Below are 21,339 nucleotides of genomic sequence, written 5' to 3'. Positions count from 1 at the left end.
AGTGTGTGGGGACGGCTCAGGAACCGCTTCCTTAACCGCTAGGCCACCACTGCCCAAGGATAAGCTTGTCATTTTTGATAACTTAATGCAGTTGTTCAAAATGTCAATCAAGGTGGACAGTGATCGATAGGCACATAGGGAGTAATATATTGTCAGGATCCGGTCTGGAAGGGCTACTCCTGATTGATTTCACCTGTGTCTGTCTGTGTAAAGCTGCCCGGTTCTTTTCTGTTCGCCGTCAGGTCGTTGTTTGGTGATGTCCCCCTGTCATGCTCCATGTAGTAAATCCGCTGCCTCATGACGTTGTGCGTATGTGTCCTCACACACACCCCAAAATCTCACGCCATGGTTGTTGGAGAAGTTTGCTGCCCTGATATGGAGGCTTTGATCATCGCAATGCATAATATCAGCGATCGTTCACACCTCTAGTGTATAATAGTGTGTAGTATTTTGTAGTATAGCTGTACTGTGGTGCTTTAATGTGGAGTATAGGTATAATTCTTTTCAGTTTGGTTGTAGTATGTTGTACCTACCTGTTTAATGTACCTATGCAGTGGTAGTGTAGCACTTAGTTTTGGACATTGATTATTTTTTGTCATTGTGATATTCAGCACACAGGGCACACAACGAACTGTATCCTCTGTACTTAACCACAGCAGCCAGTGTGTGATCTCAGGGGCACCTTTCGGCACAATTGTGCCCATTGGCACAATAGCGTGCAGTAAAGCAGCACTGCAGAGGCTGGTGCTGTGTAGTGTAGTGTGGGGCAGTGGTGGCCTAGCGGTTAAGGAAGCGGCCCGTAATCAGAAGGTTGCCGGTTCGAATCCTGATACGCCAAGGTGCCACTGAGGTGCCACTGAGCAAAGCACCGTCCCCACACACTGCTCACACTGCGCGCCTGTCATGGCTGCCCACTGCTCACTCAGGGCGATAGGTTAAATGCAGAGGACAAATTTCACTGTGTGCACCGTGTGCTGTGCTGCTGTGTATCACAAGTGACAATCACTTCACTTTTTCACTTTAACTTTACTGCGGTGCCTAAATGCTCTGTATGAAGCTAATATGTGCTATTAAGGTGGTATTGTATAGGATGGGAGTTTGTAGTAGTGCATGAGTAAAGTGTGGAACAGTCGTGTTGTGTATAGCAGTAGTGTAGCGTGAGTTGCGTCAGCCAGTGAAAGGAACTGGCGAGGAAATGTGATGATTCACACTGTGTGCGTCAGTCAGGGGAATAACTGGAAATGAGACTGCCAAAGGAACCTTTCAGTGTGTGGTGTGTGTGTGTGTGTGTTGGTGCTTTTGTTCACATATGACTCCAATGCAGATTCCTTCGGAGAGAATTTACAGTCTGTGTGTCATTCATGTGAGTGTTCACACTGAGTACGATGGCTGTGTGTGTTGCAACAAGTTCATTATCCATGTGTGTAGGGAACCAGGTACAGTGCTGCTGAGCCAACAGTGGCAGTGGCTCTGAGACGGAAGAGCTATAAATAGGAGGGGAGAAAGATAGAAATAAATGAGCCAGTCAGCACATCTAACCTCCCTCCCTCTCATTCTCTCCCTCTCTCAAAATCACCTTTCCCTCTCCCTCTCTTGTGTTGTTCTCTCTCTATGTCCTTTTCTCTTTAGATTTGTTGTCAGTATTGTTCCTCGTACTTAATTTAGGTGAAAATAATGAAATCAGCTTTATAGAAAGTTCCAGAACTTTCCTTTATGCCCCCCTCACGTACTGCAGACTTAGTGAATATTAGAGTTGTGAACCTCTATTATCAATGCCTCAAGACTGAACACAACCGTTTTTCTGCCCATTGGAGCAAATCAAAGCATCCACGTTAAGCACCAGCGTTTGGTTGGTTTGTTTGGGTGACGTCTGCATGAAACATTTTCTTGCCGTCAATTTCTGCCGAAATCCCAACGTACGTTAAGCAGCGACGAGCGTTAAACAGCACCAAGTGAACACCAGTGAAACACCAATCCTGGCTAAAAGTGCACCAAAAACGCATATGGCGTTCAGAGAGCATCCGTCTTACTCCTACCCGAAATGGTGGTATATTCAGAAGATCAGGCAGCCATACAATTTTTAGCCAAAATTTTTTTTTTACCTAAATTTTTATGTCGGCGCCAAAAAATGGCATTGGCCATTATGATATATTGATAATGTTCTTCACTGCATCGTGATCCATTGATTAAGAGAATTATTTCAACACCCCTAGTTAACATGCGCATGCTGCAGATTTTCAATAATCACTAACACTTTCTTCCAGAATCCTGTCAACGGTGGGTTCAGACTTCGACCTGCGAACCCTGCGTGCCGTACGAGTGTTGAGGCCCCTGAAACTGGTGTCTGGGATTCCCAGTAAGTTGGAGGGGATGGAACGGAATGGACCTGTAATTTCACCTGTAATTCTACATGTTCATAAAGTTCCCTCCATCCAGTGCACAGTGGGTGTGTGATGCCATGCATACGTTATGCTCACTGCACTCCAGTGCACATTGTGTACAAATGGTGTTGCCAGGTGTCACCAGGTCTCAAAAAACACAGCAAAAAAAAAAACAGGCCATTAATTTAGTAACCTCACAAGAAACCCAAAAACAAAAAATAACATGCCATCTTCATAATGGACTTAATTAATAGCTGAATGTCCTATAAGTCTTTAGAAGGAGGAAGCTTTTAGAGATATTGCAGAGAGGTGAAGCCAGTGACTAAGCAGTATAAATGGGAGTGTTTGGGTGGTAGTGCGTTAGACACTCACCAAAAAGACCACAAAGTCCCAGGTTCAATACATTTAACCTTGTGTGTCTCCAGCGGGATGGTCCCTGTGACTACTGATTGTAAGTCACTATGGTTAAGGGCATCTGCTAAATGCTTTAAATGTACATTTTTGTCAGGAACACATATTTAGTTAGTTGCCTAATGAAGAAAGTGTGACCAGGAATATCTGAATATATTCTTGAAGACAGAATGTGATGGGATAGTCTATTGGTAGTTGGTTGCTCATGAGCAGCGGGTAATATAATCAGGCATGTAATGCATACATTTTTTTAATATATAGCAAACTCTTGAGAAACATTGGCAGATTATTATATGTAATGTGTTCTTTGTCCTCCAGGCCTGCAGGTGGTGCTCAAATCCATCATGAAGGCTATGATTCCTCTGCTTCAGATTGGGCTGCTGCTCTTCTTTGCCATTCTCATGTTTGCCATCATAGGCCTTGAGTTTTACATGGGGAAGTTCCATACAACCTGCTTTGACATATACACTGGTGAGTTTTTGCATTTGTGTCTTTTCCTCAGCAAATTACTGTCAAAGGAACTGGCTTCTCGTTCATTTTGAACATCCCTCTGTCCTTTTACCCTCAGATGAAATTCGGGAGGAGTTCCCATGTGGTACGGAGCTGCCCTCTCGTCTCTGTCCTAACGGAACGACGTGTCGACAGTACTGGCTGGGGCCCAACTATGGGATCACACAGTTCGACAATATCCTCTTTGCCATCCTCACTGTCTTCCAGTGCATCACTATGGAGGGCTGGACTGACCTTCTATATTATGTGAGTGTCAGCCATTCAGAGTGCATTTATAAATCATTGGTTCTGATTTTTTGAACTATAAGCGTTTTTAAGATAGGTGCAAATCGATGTAAAAATTTGCGCAAACACACACACCACACACACACACACATATTTGACTCACACCTTCAGACAATTTAGAGTTGCAATTTAGAGTTGAAAACTTAATTGGATGGTGGGAGGAAACCGGACGACCAGGAGGAAACCCATGCCAACACAGGGAGAGCATGTAAACTTTGCACATGCAAAACCAACTCAATAATTTTTCCAGAACTTATCAAATTAAAGGTCAAAAGAAAGGTATTACGTTGGATAAATGTAAATATCTGATCATTCTTGACACAGTGATGGCTCAAAAATATAATTCCCTGAACAAAACGAGTGGCATCTCTATTAATATATGCTATATGCATTGTTTTTTTTTGGAACATTATGAAAAATGAATAAAAGTGCAAATCAACTGTGTCAATTAAAATGATCTAGCAACACTACAAGCAAAGGTCGAGGAGCCAATCCTGGGGTGAACACAACACACAGCATTCATTCACTCACACAACACACCTATTGGCCAATTTTCAGAAACCACACACCCAAAGCCCGAGGCAGGATTTGAACTTACAACGTTGGAGGTGTGAGGCCATGACGCTAATCGGTGTTCGGTTTAATGGTTTTTGAGAGGAAAAAAGAATATATTTTAGAGCATGTGAAAGAGTCATAGTGTGAAATAGCCCACCGGGTTCACAGCAGATGGAAGCATGCGCCTTGCTGACATTGCACCTGTCTTCATTCAGAGCAACGATGCCTCTGGGAGCGCCTGGAACTGGATGTACTTCATCCCCCTCATCATCATTGGCTCCTTCTTCATGCTGAACCTGGTGCTGGGTGTGCTATCTGGGTGAGTCCATCTCTTCATATGATCTGTCTGTCTGATGTGCTTTGATCCACATGCTCCACATACCAATTCTTGGAGTTTACCACCATTACATATTGTGATAGATATTGTGTTATATTGTGCTTGTGAGAGACGTTTCTTTCTCTAGGATCAGGTTTGGATGAACATTGTTTTATCTGATTTTACTCTGTGTGTTTGTATGTGCATGTGAATAATAGGGAGTTTGCTAAGGAGAGAGAACGCGTGGAGAACAGGAGTGAGTTTCTAAAGCTCAGGCGGCAGCAGCAGATTGAGCGCGAGCTCAATGGGTATCTGGAATGGATCTGCAAAGCAGGTGTTTCCTCAAATCTCCAGACATCTCTCAATCGTTTCACTATCAAATGCACAGTCAGCACCATCACAACCTGGATGCTTTTTAAACATACTTTTCTAATTTTCTTTGTTTAGAAGAAGTTATCCTGGCGGACGAAGACAATGAAGCAGATGATCGGATGCCCTTTGATGGTATTCAGCAGTATCTCCATCCTTCACCTCACTCTGCTCCTATTCTCTGCAGTGCCTCTTCAAACGTTCATGTTCTCCATGTTTAGTCATGTTATTGTGTTACACATCTGTATGTGTGGCCAGAGTCACTGAATTGTTTATCCATGCAGGGTCACGACGGAGACCCACAATCAAGAAGAACAAGAACGACCTGCTAAATGCTGAGGAGGGGGAAGGGGAGATTTCTGTGGGTAAGGAACCTTCTTCATCTGGGTTATTTTGTGCATGCATTTAGCTCTGGGGTAGACTGGGTTTCTACAGCTTTGGTGCATAATGCATGATGTCGTAAGCGTGTAAGTTTATGTAAAACCTACATACTTGACTCCTATATTACAAGGGCATAGGAGCGGTCTGCTAATGTGGAAGAATTTTACTACTTTCTGGATTCCTATCTGTCCACCTTTCCATCCATGCCAGGCTCACCCTTTGCCAGAGCAAGTCTGAAGAGCTCGAAGTTGGAGGGTTCCAACTTCCACCGCCGGGAACGCAGGCTGCGGTTCTTCATCCGACACGTTGTGAAGACGCAGGCCTTCTACTGGACTGTGCTGTGCCTGGTGGGCCTCAACACGCTGTGTGTAGCTGTTGTACACTACGATCAGCCGGATCGGCTCTCCGACTTCCTCTGTGAGTTCTCACAAGATATGTCATCACGTAGGACATGTACACAAACTCGGCCATTTTACTTAAGTAAATTATGCTTACTGCATAAAGTACACTTTGAATGTATCTTTGAATTTTATTATATGAGCATGCACCTTACAAGTACAGCATTTTAATAGCTTGGCTTACTTTGTGTGCGCTACGATTGCTACTTACAGGGAAAGGAAATTATTGGGTTTAAAAAAAGAGGCTAGCCACCGTTTCACCTCCTCAGTATCCATTTTCGCAGCTCTCTCAGGATAATTAAAATGCATCCCCTGAAGACTATTTGAACATTTGCAACTCAAATGATCATCTCAAAAAAATTACATTTAATAAAACACATTTACAACTAATTTACAAGCAGCGAATCATATGGAAAGGATAGGTACTATAGACCGAAAGTTCATGTTTGCTGGCTGATCATTTACCCGATTAAATGATAGAAATTGAGCCTGAACCAGACTTGACTCAGGTCAAGATTTACAGCTCTATTGCAATCTGCACTGAGGTTGCCAGAATTATATTTGTAAACATTAAATGTATTAAATGTATAAATACATGTTCTCCTCAGAATTCTGAACAGAACACCCCATAATGACAACATGGAAATCTATAAAAAACTGAGAAAGCACAAGTACATAAGTATTCACAGCCTTTGCCCTGAAACTCGAAATAGAGCTCAGGTACATTCTGTTTCCCCTGATCATCCTTGAGATGTTTGTAGAGCTTAATTGGAGTCCACCTGTGGAAAAAACAGTTGATTGAACATGGTCCTCTGTAGACAGAATATAACCTTTGTAGGAAACCAGGCATCGCTCATCACCAGGCCAATACCATCCCTACAGTGAAGCATGGTGGTGGCAGCATCATGCTGTGGGGATGGTTCTCAGCTGCAGAGACTACTGGGAGACTAATCAGGGTCAGGTCAAGGGAAAGAGGACTGCAGCAATTTATTTATTTATTTATTATTTATTTTTTTTTTAAAACTTTGTTTATTAGAATTAGACCATAGGCAATAACAATATTCTCAAAAGGTTACAAAAGAAAACAGCTCAAACTCTCAAACCTAGACCCCAATAAAAAAAAACAACCAAACAGAAGAAAAAAGATAATAATAATAATAAAAAAACAAGAGAGAGAGAGAGATGTCTTGGACACAGGCAGGGGGGCTTCAGGGAAAACAGGTTGGGAACCACTGATCTAAGTGAACCTATAAACAATCAGAGCGCACGTTATTGTTAATGAAAGTTTACATCTACATTTACATTTACAGCATTTATCAGACGCCCTTATCCAGAGCGACTTACAATCAGTAGTTACAGGGAGTGTGTTACCCACTAGGCTACTAGCACCCTAGTTGACTTGTAAGTTGACTTGTAAGTGTTCTTTAGAGTTATTGGTCCCCCCCCATTTCTCCCCCAACCCCTCACTCTTCTGCAGACTTTGCTGAGTTCATCTTCCTGGGCATCTTCATGGCGGAGATGTGTATTAAGTTGTATGGACTGGGCAGCCGGCCTTACTTTCACTCCTCCTTCAACTGCTTTGACTGCATCGTGAGTCAATTTCCTCTTCTCTCCAGTATTCAGGCCTATCTGTGAGTGTCGTCAGTGTATGTGCCGTAAAAATCGTACTGCGCAGTGCCGGTGCATTAGCTGCAGGAGTTTAATGCAGTTCAATGTGGGTTTCAGTGAAAAATCGCGATAAACGTGCAATGTGCATTGTTGATTTATTTTTGTTGCATGTTGTTTTTGACCAAAGCTTTAAATGTGTATGTGTGTGTGTGTGCGCGTGTGTGTGTGCATGTTTGTGTGTGTGGCAGGTCATATGTGGCAGCATATTCGAGGTTCTCTGGGCAATGATCCAGCCAGGGACTTCCTTTGGCATCAGTGTGTTGCGCGCTCTCAGGTTATTGAGGATCTTCAAAGTGACCAAGTGAGTCTTCCTTGTCTGTCAGTCTGTCTGTCACAGCGTCCTGCTGTCACTCTGAGGGTCTCTTTGTTTGTCTAGCCACTGAACTATCCCATCAGCTTGCTGACTCACTGGTCGACGTCCGATTAACATTTTGCTGCTGTCGCCACCCCTCATTTAGGTACTGGGCTTCTTTGAGGAACCTGGTGGTGTCCCTTCTGAACTCGATGAAGTCCATCATCAGCCTGCTCTTCCTCCTCTTTCTCTTCATTGTGGTCTTCGCTCTGCTGGGCATGCAGCTCTTTGGGGGACAGTGAGTGACGATGTTTTATTCAGATATCCAGATACATTTTCATCTTTACACATTGTGCCAAATACTTCTCATTCACTCAATAAAAGTTTTATGTTTCAACCATGGACAGTGATGAAATAAATCTATGCTTGAACTTTTGTTACATAAACATAATAGTCCATGCTATTGGTCTTTCTGCTTTATTTATCAATCTTTTCCTCCCACTACTTTCAGGTTTAACTTTGATTCTGGAACTCCCCCACAAACTTTGATACCTTTCCTGCAGCAATAATGACCGTGTTCCAGGTGAGTGGCACAGCCGCGGTTAAAAGAAAGCACACGACTGTACAGTGCAGCAGGGTGATGCAAAGGTCTGTTTTCTTCCCAGATCCTGACAGGTGAGGACTGGAACATGGTGATGTACGATGGCATCGAATCTCAGGGAGGAGTAAACAAGGGCATGGTCTTCTCCGTCTTCTTCATCGTGCTCACGCTTTTCGGCAACTGTATCCTGTTGGCACATATTTACACCTGCCACTGAGTGTCCTGTTACTGCATTGCACACCAGGGTTTGTTTCCTTTACTGCTTTCTGCTCAGACACCTTGCTGAACGTGTTCTTGGCCATCGCTGTGGACAATCTGGCCAATGCACAGGAGCTCACCAAGGTGAGGTAGAAACACAGATATTCATTTGATCCGCATTTTGGCCTGTATTGGACTATTCTCAATTCTGGACCCACTGATTCAGTTGGAGACGTAGGTGGTGGTGGTGGCATCGCTATTTGTGGATTTTCACCGACATCCCATGTCCCTTTCTTTAGGATGAGAGCAGGAGGAGGAGGAGGCAGCCAATCAGAAAGCTGCTCTCCAGAAAGCCAAGGAGGTGGCAGAAGTGAGCCCCCTGTCAGCAGCCAATCTTTCCATAGCGGCGTGAGTCTCTCTGTTTCGCTCCCACTTTTTTTTGTCCACTCTCTCTCTTTCTCATGCATTCTGTCCATTTCTTTATCTCTCTCTTTTCACACACACACACACACACACACACACACACACACACACACACACACACACACAGAGCTCTTCTTTGATCTGTGACACCTACCCTTTTTCAGAAGGACACTCCTGTTACTTTGATCCCTCCGTGAGCAAAAGGCCAGGCCGTCTCAGTTCTTCCTGTGTATAGGGCCACAATTAACAGATTTCCGTTTAACATCACAGACACCCACGCACACAGAAAATCACGCACAAGTTTACACAAATACACACCAGAAAACACATTGATTACACAAATAGATACTGACACACTTGCCTCTGCAAAGGCAGTTACGCAAATGAACCTGGCAGATATGACATGCACTCTTTTAAGACGTAATTATGTGCTAGTGCTTCGGCGCAGACTCAGGTTGTTGTCAAACAGCATTAACCTTGTGAGTTCTTCCTGAGCTGATTTGTGGTTGAGTTGAGTTGCATGATCAGTATCTTCATGGACATTTGCGCACCAAATTTCAAGAGTACAACAGAATGCAGTTTGCACAACTCACCACTGCTGTCGATTATAGCAATATTATATTGCATTATGTTGCTCAGAGATCCAGAACAGTGTTCTAAAACTTCTTATTTGTCTGTTGAAATTAGTTCTATACTAATTGATTTTTATTAAAATCAAGAAAACCTTCATATATGCTTTGCTCATCAGACATAAATTGATTTTTGTTTAAATGTTGATGATTAGTGCTGAATCATTGCCTATGGAGAATTAAAAATGAAGTATGTGTAATTAACAGAATATTACCTATGATCAATTAAAAATTATTCACAGAAATTCAGCTTATTCAGCTTCTGAAAATCATCTTTTATGCAATCAGTAGCTGGTTGGGGTTTAGGTGTTTAAGGTTTACCTTTTAAATTCCGAAATAAATGTGAAGTGTTAAGATGCAACAGCGTATATGTAGTATACATCATGGTGAAGATGTAAGGGTGTTTTTTTTGGCTCTGGGTTATACCAGCAGGTGGACAGGTGCCCTGCTTTGCAATAACCAAAGTTCTGATGCCCCAATGGTACAGTGATTATACATAGTTGAGAAACAACATGAAGATAGCTGTGTGTGCTGTGCCATCTCACTCACCGCATGTTTCCTTCCTCAGTGATACAGAATGTCTCAACGCTACTCAGGACTGGTATTTATTCATTTATACTCATCTTCTTATTTTATTTTTTCTCCCACCATATCTCCCTTTTTTGTGTTTCCTGCCCTCTTTAGCTCTTCTGGCTACTGCCCTCTGTGTTGTTTCTTATGGGGAAGGGGAATCAGTATTTTTCCACTCTTATGGGTGTTGTGTCCCTTTGTCCACCCATTTTCTTTCATCAGCACCATGTGCGTGCTCAGAAAGCTTCTCCAGAAGGCTATTTGTGGCACAGTAGTGAACAGTAGGCCTGTGGTAGCTTGTGTGTACTCTTTAGGCTCAGTGCGGTGACCCTTGACCCTTGATACTCTCTTCGTGTCTGCCCTGAAGAGCTGACCTGCTCTATCTCTGTATACTCTTGGCTGTTTCCTCCACACTTCTAACATTGTCATGTCTTGCCTCCGTATCTCCTGAATGGCTTTTCCTTCTGCGTTTCCTCTGTGGCCGCAGTAAAGAGCAGCAGAAGAACCACAAAGGCTCCAAGTCCGTGTGGGAGCAGCGCACCAGCGAGCTCCGCCGCCAGACATTGATGACCAGCAGAGAGGCATTATACAATGAGCTGGACCCTGAGGACCGGTGGAAGGTAGAAAACTCAGAAGGAGAGCATGAAAGAAGTTTTAATATGAATGTATTGAGTTGCAGAGATCTTTACCGAAGTTAGCAAGTCACTGAGGTTGACAAGAAGTGACACAAACTGACCTTTTTCCCACACTTCGTGATTCTGACATTCTGTTGAACGAGCTGCCCCATTAAAACGTCATCAGATGGTGGGTCTCCAGTCCTCTGGAGCTGTACAGCCTAGTGACAACATCTTATGCATTGCACTTTGAAGATGGTTCCTTGTTTAAAAGTATTCAGAGACTCACCATGAACCGGACATACTCAGTTTGGTTTTTGTCTCCATTAGGGTGCTTTTTGTCCAAGTCCAAGTGATTTGGATAGTTGTCTAAATTAAGCTTGGCAAAACTGTGCTTATATTTATTTCACATTACAGGCTACATTTAAAAACATATAAACATCCTGTCCTTGAATATTCTGGTCTGGATTTTTAAAGATCTTATCCCAAAGGTGCAACTGTGTACAGTAGACAAAATTATTCTTAACCCCCTCTTCTTCATCAGGTGTCATACTCCCGTCACATCCGACCAGACATGAAGACACACTTAGATCGGCCTCTGGTGGTGGACCCTCAGGAGAACCGCAACAACAACACTAACAAGACTCATCCCGGTGAGAGAGACAGGGCGCAGGAGCAGAGGTTCAGTCAGCAGAGGACCGAGGAGATCTTACGAAAACATGAGCAGGGTGGAGGCGGGAGTGGAGGCGGAGGATGCAGCTCAGGACCCGGAAGGCCCTATGAGAGAACCGAGTCGACAGAGTCCACCCGTCGGGGCCGTAAAGACTTGGAGGGTCAGGACCTCAACCATCAACACCACGCTCATAGCACCAACCCAGAAGAGATGGAGGAAAAGGTGCACAAGCGGCACCAGCACCGGTCACGGCAGCACTGCAGGGCCCGCGACGAGGAGGACGGGGGCGGGTGCCCAGGCCGGAGACACCGTGAGGGCGGTCACCGCAGCAGAGTTCCTGATGGAGGGGCTGCTGGCGAGCACTCCGAGGGAGGGGAGCGTAAACCCAGGCGGCATCGTCACGCCGATGGGGACTGCAAAAGGGAGCGGGGAGAGCGAGGGGAGAGGGTCCGTCAGCACAGAGTCAGGAAGTGAGTAAGATGGGCAAAAACAGTAGGAACCAGGATGTAAAAATAAATATTAAAAGTCCCATGACATTTTATATCGGTCTGGTTGGTCCCCTAATACCGTATCTGGTGGTAGTAGCCTAGTGGGTAAGACACTCGCCTGTGAACCAGAAGACCCAGGTTCAAATCCCACTTACTATCATTGTGTCCCTGAGCAAGACACTTAACCTTAAGTTGCTCCAGGGAGACTGTCCCTGTAACTACTGATTGTAAGTCGCTCTGGATAAGGGCGTCTGATAAATGCTGTAAATGTAAATGTAAATCTCAAGTCTCTTTCCGAAATTCAGCCGTGGTGCAGAAATACAGGCACTTTGATCTAGTCCCACAATCAGATTTCCCCAGGACGCACTATTTCAGTGTCTTTAACTTTAAATGGTAATGAGGAGAAGAGAGCGGGACAGGAGGAGAGCAGCCTACAGAAGGGCATTCTCAGACCATTCACCAACCACAGTGCTTGGCCCAGACAGGAAGTAGTGTCAGCGCTTTTCCAAAAAAATAAAACGAACCCGCTGGTTCTTCAGAATTTCGCTAATTTTACATCCAATACTTGTTACTTTTTTAGGGGAGGGGCGGGAAAAGCATGAGAAACGAAAGGTACCCTTTCTCCTTATGACAACATAAGGGGACAAATTCCAGATCCAACCATCTGAGCTGCTCTTCTCTTTACACCTATCGCCATTTCTAGCCACTGCAGGGCCATATACCATAGACACTAAGGGAACTCATATTAATGTTAAATAATTTCACAAAGTGAAATTGTCATGATAGGGCACCTTTAAAAGGTTAACAATTTTTGATCGTTGTTCTCTTGCACTTTCCCTCCAATCCATTAGGGAGGGCCACAGCAATGGCCCCACCCTCTCCACACACGGCCAATCCAGAAGAGCCTTTCCAGACAGGACAGCCAGCACAGCGAAGACCTGGACAACGTGATGAACAGCAAGCTGGCAACGCAGCCGCTCACCGCAACCTCCAGCCATAGCCAGCGTCTCTCCAAACACAGTACCACCACCCCCCACACCAGCCAACCCAACCTGAGCAACAGCAGCTACAACCTTTGCCAGCCACCCCTCACAGACTCCGCCTACATGAGCAAGCTGGGATATCCTAGACCCGATCACACCGCCGTGGACATTCCACCCCCATTCCCCTCCACCAATGCCATCCTGCAGGGTCTGTGGTTCTCAAGTCCATAATTTTGTCCAGTTCATTTCTTCTTTCTTTGAAAAAAAAAAATTTTTCTTTTCACCCTCAGTGAAAAAATGCAAACACAGAGCCGCTTCCTAAAAAGGAGGACAAGAAAGATGACGACGATGACGACGACAGAGGTGGTGATGGTGGCCCAAGGCCCATGCCTCCCTACACCTCAATGTTCATACTGTCTACAACCAACCCGTGAGTTTCCCCCAATCTCAAAATCATACCCTTTAACCTTGTCTAGGTAGAATTTACATTTGTGGTGGTAGCCTTCGTCTAGCCAAATAGCGGTAATTGTGTGTGCTTTTGGATTCGAAGGTTTCGGAGGCTTTGCCACTACATTGTCACACTGAGGTACTTTGAAATGTGCATCCTGCTGGTTATTGCTATGAGCAGCATAGCCCTGGCAGCTGAGGATCCCGTATGGCCCGATTCGCCCCGCAACAACGTGAGCCAAAATCTAAACCCTATGTAACTTCATCTACTCAGCCACTAACCCTAGACATCAAATCCTGTTAAGACCACACAACATAAAATAACATGAAAATCATCAAATCACAAACAAAAACTAAGAATCATCAAATAAGAACAGAATACTGACCCATGTCAGACCACCCTTTTCTGCTTCTGCTGTCTGTCTGTGTACCTGCAGGTCCTGCGCTATTTTGACTACGTGTTCACTGGCGTGTTCACCTTTGAGATGCTCATCAAGGTAAGGAGTGATCAGATGTTTGTAGTTTGTAGTAGGACCTTTGGCCTCATGCAGTGTTGCTCTCTCTGTCTCTCATAGATGGTGGATTTAGGTCTGGTCTTGCACGAAGGCTCCTATTTTCGTGATCTGTGGAACATCCTGGACTTTATAGTGGTTAGTGGTGCCCTGGTGGCCTTCGGCTTCTCGTAAGTGTCACCCTATCCCCATTGTACCTATGCACTGCTGTGTCCTGCCTCTGAGTCCTGCACGGGTCGTTTTCGTTCACCCTCATGTCCTCAATAACAACCCAAACTTAGTTTGTTCTGACATCTGAACAAACATTTTTTGCATAATCTTGTAATTTTTGTCTGCAACATTATACATTTACTAACTTTTTATTTTATTATTCATTCTGAAAAAAAAAATACTAATAATGGTTATTATTAGTTGAAAAAGTAGTTTATTTTGCCTTATTTAAACATAATATGCACGCATATATAGATGTATCTATATCTATATATTATTTAGTGGGTTTTCATAAAAACCCAACCCGATGCAGGACTCTTTCCTGACTGCTCTCTTGTCTGCCTCCTGCTGGCTAAAGGCCACAGTGCAGTGCCATAGCAACCCCAGAGTACCAGTCCTCTGCCTTCATTTTCCAGCTGCTCTCCATGCCTTCTTCATCTTCATCCCTCACATTCTTCCTCATTCCCCCCTTGCTGTCTTCATGCTTTTTTTAATTGACTCTGTTTCCCTATTATTTTGTTCTGCAAGAGCTTGATATATCATTCCCCCTCTTTCAATCATTCTGTCTCACATACACACAAACCCACTTTCTCTCATATTCTCTGCGTCTGGCAGATTCCATGCCTGCCCCAGTGCCTTTCTTTCTTAAACTCTTAGACTCAGCCGCCCTACTAAAATCACCTGATACCGCTAGAGGCCGCATCCAACCCCCGCAGCCATGCCCCTCTACCCCTTTATACCCCACCCCTCCACCCTGCTCATTTTCGTGGGGGTGACGACCACAGGCACCTGTAACCCTTTAGTGCCCAGGCCGTTCTGGAGCTGCTGGAAACACAAACACTCCTCCCTCCCTCGATGGAGCAGGTATTTAAGCCTTGCACCTCATGCATAGCCTGGGAAGCCTGACTGGGACAATGGGATTTGCACTTGGGGTAAAATGAGGTTATAGAAGGTTAGGTTCAGCTAGACAAAAAAATAGTAAAGAGTAGCTCTAGACGCTAAGTGAATTTAGGGACTGCTGAGGAATAAGCGCATTGTTGGGAAATTATGACAATGTTGGGAAATTATGACATGGTAACCCAGAAAAATCTGGGTTACACATATAGATACACAGGAAATGTGGCATAATTGAGTTTAGATGAGTTCATAAATAGGCACTTTTAAGATAATGGAAGTAGTGGTTGACCAATTCATCAACCAATGACTGTGATTGATAGGCTGATTGCAAATGTACAAATTTTGCATTCAGTCTTATGTACTAAAACAGAATATTAAGTCATCTACTCACAGACAACAATATGAAATGATGATTTATTAATTAATTAGTAATACACACTATAATACAAAACCATACTAACAGGAAGTATTAAACTATATATATTATACATGTGCTCTAAATATTGGCTTTGGTCACAGATTAATCTATATTGATCAACCACTAACTGGGGGTCATTTAGTCCAAGAGAAGCAGGGGATTGAGTTTGTGCTTGAACAGGCCTTATACATTTGTGGGGTTTTACCAGAGCTTCAGAAGGGATTATGAAGGGAGAATGAATGCTACATTCAGGCTGAGTACCTTAGCAGCTGAAAATGATGCACTGTATGCTTGCATGTGTACATCTAAAGTCCCCTTTAGCACATAAATAGACCATGCATGTAGGGGATGGCATGACAATGAATTTTTAGCAAATTAGCAAACCATAGAGCAGAAGTGAAGGGCATAGGGATTTGTGGGTTGCAAGATTCCCCCACCAATATAATTGCACCTGCAACAACTGCCAACATTTGTCTTCTACTTGTTCTTCTTGTTTTTCTTCCTAACAGCTTCCCATGGACGTTTGAGAGTAAATTTGTCTTTTCCTCCCCATTATAACATATTGACTCAAAGTTCTGGACTTTTTATATATATTGTGATATCTTTTCAGGGCTTTTATGCATGGCAAGTTGTTCCAGAGTACTCTCGTTACGGAAATGCTACTGGGCAGAGGAAAAAGTGCCGCAGATCCGAGACTTTTGGTCTGTTCCCAGTTCAGGCCAGGTGGAAGCTGTACATATGTGCATATACACATGGCATACATTCTTCTGCCTGGATGAGAGTGGCCATCATAGAGTCTAGAACACATGGAGATGCATCCTGTGCTCCGACTGTAAAAAAAAAAAAAAAACACTCTATGCTGCATCTTCCACAGCATGCCCGTCCAGGAGAGATCTTCCTGTCTCATCTTCTTGTTCTCCTTTCACCCTGATCCCCTACATCACTTCTTTGAACCCCTCTGCTTTCTTACCCCTTAGTTTGACCAGCATATATAAATTAATGGATTTGGGCTGGTACTGCCTGGCTTTGCCTGCCGAAGGTTCCTTTAATCCAGCACAGCAAACCTACACTCTTCCCCTCCCTCTTCCTCCCCATGTCCATGCTGGCACTGGAAGACAGGTGCTCTGGGGTGACTGTGCCTGTCACTTTGGCGCCTGCACCGTATGTCTGCCATGTGTGTCTAATGTGTGTATTACAGCTACTGATCTATTTTTGTTCCCCAGTGATTACTGGCTTCCTGTCTGACAGCACAAATCCACAAATGATTCAGAGTTTTATCCTCTAACATTATATCCATATGCACTGCCTTGTGCAAAAACAACGGATTACTATTGCATCTAAAAAAAAAAAACAGGATTTTTGTGTCTTAGTTATCGGCCATAATTATGAACTTAAAGATAAAGATTCCAGTTTACATGTAACGAAACATAATATATAATTAACCTTTCAATTACGAAAAAACAGACCTTTTTCCACAATGTTCTAAGTTTCTGAGATACTGCCAAACTCTAGCATGTGGCTTGTGCTACAGTTGCATTAGGAATTGACTTTTTCGCTCTGGTTTTCCTACCTCCTATTCCTATTACATGAACAAAAACAGCTATGGGAGGTCAGGAGTAGATGGTCACATGAAGCAAGGAGGAACGGCAGCGTGTGTGGGGAATCAGGATGGCATTAGGGCCCTGGCGTGTAGCTCCTGCACAGTTAGATAATGGCATCATTCGATTAGCGGGTAATCCAGAGGCACGGCCAATGGACAGACCGCTCCCCTTGGAGATGCATATCACCGTTTTCATGAATGCCAGATCCAATTAGGTTGCCATTTATTGTCTGGGCTAAGGCATCCAGGCACTTCTGCCTTTGGTGCTGCTGCATAGCATCACAGAGGAGGGACTGTGTCCATATTCCGATGCAGGGGACAGACTGGACACAGGAATGAACCTGATCAGAGATCCAGGGGCAATGACGTACCCCGATAAAGGGAGTGTGCTTTAGAGTCACCGCGCCTCGCTGCAGCATGCATTATGTGTTATGGATACGATGAGTCAGAACCAGTAGGGGGTGTTTTGTTCTGTTGTGAGTCAGCACTCTTGACTCGGGCGCTGAGGCCACTGTCAGTTGTTAAAATGTCCTGAATTTATGACTCACGTGTTTAATTAAAAGGCGTGTGTATATGTGCGTAAGATGGCGTCTGGTTAACGAAAATGTTTGCATTGTACCCTTTATCTCGCACTGTCTTTCGTATGTCCCTCATACTGATGCTTTTTTATCGAAACTCCTCTGTCTTTGTGTTTCTTTCTACCTCTCTCTTTCTCTTTATGTGTCTGTTTCTCGCCTTCACTCTGTCTGTCTGTGTTTCTCTATCACTGATCCTCTCTCATCTCCTCGAACGGCTCCATCAACAGCGGCGGAGGGTAAAGTCTTTCCTTCTTCTTCTGCTTCTTCTTCTTCTTCCTCTTTCCCTTCCATATGCTCCTAGTGTCTAAGTGCTTGACTCTCCTGTCACGTTTTGAATGAGCTTTTGTCTGCTTGTCGCCCGTTCATGTTCGTCTCTCTTCTCTGCCATTCAAGTGTCTGTCTGACCACCGCTAAACAAAACTAACTCATACATGACCATGCATAGTGAGTCACTCACTCCTGTACATGGCTGGTTGTGTGTAACACACCCATAGAGGGAGCCTATAGTTGTCTATCCAAGAAGGAGGGAGGGGGGGGGGGGGGATTAGAGGAAGAGCACAGAAGAGCCATAATGCAATGGGCAGTACCTAAAGCAACCAAACTGAGGCACATCCAATAACATCCAGTTACAGCTGGGCATCCACACATGAGACCAGAACTAAGAAGATACAGATTTTACTTGGGCACATCTGACAGTGTATTAGAGAACGCCTCAATTATATAAGAGCAGAGGTTCCTTGAGTTATGAAGGGTGAGAAAATTGGTCTGGATGGAGGGCCACAGGACAAAATTTTCTCAGTTTGCAAATGTCACAGCATTTTGTGTCTTGAAGAGGCTGGACTAACTACCCACAAAGGCCTTTTCGCTGGTGTGAAATATTCTGACACCCAGAAGATGAGCTTTAATCTTAAAATGGGAGGAGCCTGTAGGCATGATTACTTCCTCGTTCTGTACAATTTAAACCCCTCCTGCTAATAAATAATAGGACCAATAGGACAGTGTCCATCTCCCCCCTTCCTCCTTTGTTTCCCTCTGTTCTCTACACTCCTAATACCCCTTGGACACAGGGCATGTCAGTGGACATCACAAACGTCGTCTCTGACGTAGACTCTGATGTCTGATGCAGGGGTGGTAGTAACCACTCGCCTATGAACCAGAAGACCCGTTCAAATCCCACGTACTACCATTGTGTCCCTGAGCAAGACACTTAACCCTAAGTTGCTCCGGGGGGACTGTCCCTGTCGCTCTGGATAAGGGCGTCTGATAAATGCTGTAAATGTAAATGTAGACATCTCAGGATCATGCCCACTACCTACACTAGCATGCTGAATGAGCTAATTAATTAGCCTAAATTGTGAGACTTAGTCTAAACGTGAGCTGTCCAGGTGAGCAAGTACAACAATATTCTGCATACACAGATTTGCGGAGAGTCACGTTGGCTTCCCAAGTAAAGGTTGCCAAAGGCAAGCTTGCTTACTTTGTTCCTGAAACAAGCTTTTTTTTTTAAATACAGATGTCTTTTTTTATATACAGACAGACTTAGAGAATGCCTCCCCTCAAAGAGCGTAGAGAGAGTGAGGGAGGGAGGGACATTTTTGGGCATTTCGCTGGGAATGCCTGTGGATATTGTCATATCCTCATGCTGTCGGTTTGCCAATGCTTTGAAACCGGCCAGGAGGGTGGTTGGAAGGATGGAGCCGATGTGGGTTGTCATGGCAATAAGCTGAGGTTGCAGCACGGAAGAGCGCCTTGCTGCGAGAGGTCTTCCCTCGCTGCTGCTGCTGCTGCGGCCGTGCAGGGTTTCAGCAAAGCATGAGAGGCACAGCAGTTCCTGTGCACTGCAAGGTCGGCATGCAGCGCTGACGTGAGTCACTACAGCGGAACCCTGCGCCTCCGGTGTGCACTCTGACGTCAGCGCGAATGCATCCGCAGCAGTCAGGACTGGTGTGAGCCAGTGAGTCTGCGGAATGGGGCATGTTCATTCATGCAACTCACCCGAGGAAATGGCCGGAAGAACTAACCTCCAGACGTGTGGCTAATTGGTGCTTGTGGTAAAATTGATGGCCATCTAATTTACTCTGTGTGTGTGTGTGTGTGTGTGTGTCTGTGTTCAATTACAAACCTTCAGGGGAAGCAGCAAGGGTAAAGACATCAGCACCATCAAGTCCCTCCGGGTTTTGAGAGTCCTTCGCCCACTCAAGACCATCAAGCGCCTACCGAAACTCAAGGTGTTTTTCACACTGATAATGGATTAAAAAAAATTATAATTTTTTTACCCATAGTGTTACTGTGGGTAACCGATTCTTAGCTTATTCTCTAGAACAGTCTTGTTCCATTTGCCATTTATTATATAAATTGGAATTCAGATCTCACAATGAGGGAAGTTGGGAATAAAAGATTGTTGCTACTGTTAAAAATACCAATACCAGTATTAATAAACTATATATTGCTAACAGACAAATTTATATTGACATACAGTTTTAATTCAATTTCCAAAATATTGTGGTTAAGGATTTCTTAGAATATCTTCATCATATTACAGCAGATTATGTTTTTTTTTACATGGACTGGACAATTAATTTTTGTTTTCGCCATTATATTGCAACCCTGATTATGAAAGCTCCGGACTAAAGAGCCTTTCTGATTTTCTGAATTGGAATTGTGACTTCACTTGAAAATTCTGGCAGGTGCTCACTGCTTTGATTCAATATTGCACAAATGAACCTTCAATTAAGGTATTGCATAATTACATAATTGACATAAATTGGATAACATGCTGTCATTATATGCTTGATGCACTTTGAAGATTAGCTCCTATAGACTTGTACTATGCAGAACTGCATCTCTGGCTCATTCAGCCGGTTACTCAATGCGAGTATCTGCTTTGTGGGGTGGACAGCCATCTACTCTTTACTCATATACTGTGTCTGACTCTCCTCTCTGCTGTCATGCTGTGCATTAATCTACTCACCCCACTAATTAGAAGGTGTACTCAAAACATCTTGACCTCGCAAATTAGACTGTTTCTTCTAGGGCTGGTAATGACACATTGTTCTTGGGTATTTTTCTGCTAGTAATTACACCACAGACTTCAGACTGTCTTCCTACGGGTTTTAAATCTGCCAATTACAACACAGTCTGACATGGCTGGAGGTGATGAGGACCAGCAGCTTGGTCTCTGTGTCGTCAGCTTACTGACTGGTTGTGTTTTGTGCAGGCGGTGTTTGACTGTGTGGTCAACTCTCTGAAGAACGTGCTGAACATCCTCATTGTGTACATGCTCTTCATGTTCATCTTTGCTGTGGTGGCCGTGCAGCTCTTCAAAGGCCGCTTCTTCTACTGCACTGATGAATCCAAGGAGTTTGAGCGCGACTGCAGGTGATGCATTCAAATGTGCTATATATTTATACATATAATGGGTGTGTGTGTGCATATATGTATAAAAATGAATAAACACACAGTCTACTGAGTCCTCCTGTGATCTGACTTGCCGCTTGGCATTTATCTACAGGGGCGAATATCTGGTGTACGAACGCGACAATGAAGTGAGGGCGCAGAAGCGGGAATGGAGGAAATACGAATTCCACTACGACAACGTGCTCTGGGCCCTGCTCACCCTCTTCACCGTATCTACCGGAGAGGGGTGGCCGCAGTGAGTGCACACATATGAAACACACAAACCACATGACTCACGTATAAGTTCTTGGGCTGTCAAGCCCTTTATTCAGAATTATCATTGACAATTTTAGTCTAGTTTTAGTCAACAAAAACTGATGACAATTGTATTGTAATGAAAATTGTATTTTAGTCTCTTTTTAAGTAATTAGTAACCCAGTCAATATAGTACAAGAGTCTAGTAGAACAGACAAAAACCAAAAAAAAAATAGTTTAGTCATAAGTTCATAATTATTCATAAATCTTATTATTATACT

General features: G+C 44.0%; 1 pseudogene; it reads left to right on the top strand.

Moving 5' to 3' along the window:
- LOC114794952 (voltage-dependent P/Q-type calcium channel subunit alpha-1A-like) overlaps positions 1–21,063 on the top strand; it is a 44,995-nt pseudogene extending 23,932 nt beyond the window's left edge.
- The last annotated feature ends 276 nt before the right edge of the window (positions 21,064–21,339 follow it).

Source organism: Denticeps clupeoides, chromosome 7 (genome assembly GCF_900700375.1).
Source record: "Denticeps clupeoides chromosome 7, fDenClu1.1, whole genome shotgun sequence".
Taxonomy (NCBI): Eukaryota; Metazoa; Chordata; class Actinopteri; order Clupeiformes; family Denticipitidae; genus Denticeps; species Denticeps clupeoides.
This window is presented reverse-complemented; position numbering and strand designations above follow the sequence as displayed.